A 591-nucleotide genomic window follows, 5' to 3' on the forward strand; every position below is an offset into this window, starting at 1 on the left:
GAGCCTTTGTCCACTCGGCCCTCCTGAGCCGCCCCCACGCAGCTCCCGCTTCCCCATCTCCGGGGAACTTTCCTGCTCACCCTCCGTGCATCCGCCTCCCTGGAGCTGCCTGTCCCGGCCCTGGGACGCCGAGGGGACGCCGAGAGGCCACCGAGAGGCCACCTGTGGGAGCCTGCGCCCTGCAGTGGGGAATGCAATGGTCCCCGCTGACCTCAGCACCGAGGGCCGGTTGTGGTGGGGCTCGGGGAACGCCACACGCTCTCAGCTCCTGCGCCCGCCCCAGCCCCTCTCTGCGCCAGCCTTAATAACGGTGAGCAGCTGCCGCCGCTGAGGACAGGAAGGAGCAGGTCAGCGACAGCCAGGTACCCCCGAGGCCCCGGCACGCAACTCCAGCGCAGGGGAGACGGAGGAGTCTGGAGCAAGCTCCACATTCCTCTGAAGTCATCCGCTTTGATTAAGGCGCTAATTATTCCCTTGTCTACGAGCGGCACCACCGGGGCAGCTTCCTTGTTACTGGCCCGCTGAGATTATCCATTATCCCTGAGAAGGAGAGTTCACCCAGCACCTGCCAGACACCCAGAGTGCACAGGG

The sequence above is a fragment of the Tupaia chinensis genome, unplaced genomic scaffold (genome assembly GCF_000334495.1).
Source record: "Tupaia chinensis unplaced genomic scaffold, TupChi_1.0 Scaffold000198_1, whole genome shotgun sequence".
NCBI lineage: Eukaryota > Metazoa > Chordata > Mammalia > Scandentia > Tupaiidae > Tupaia > Tupaia belangeri.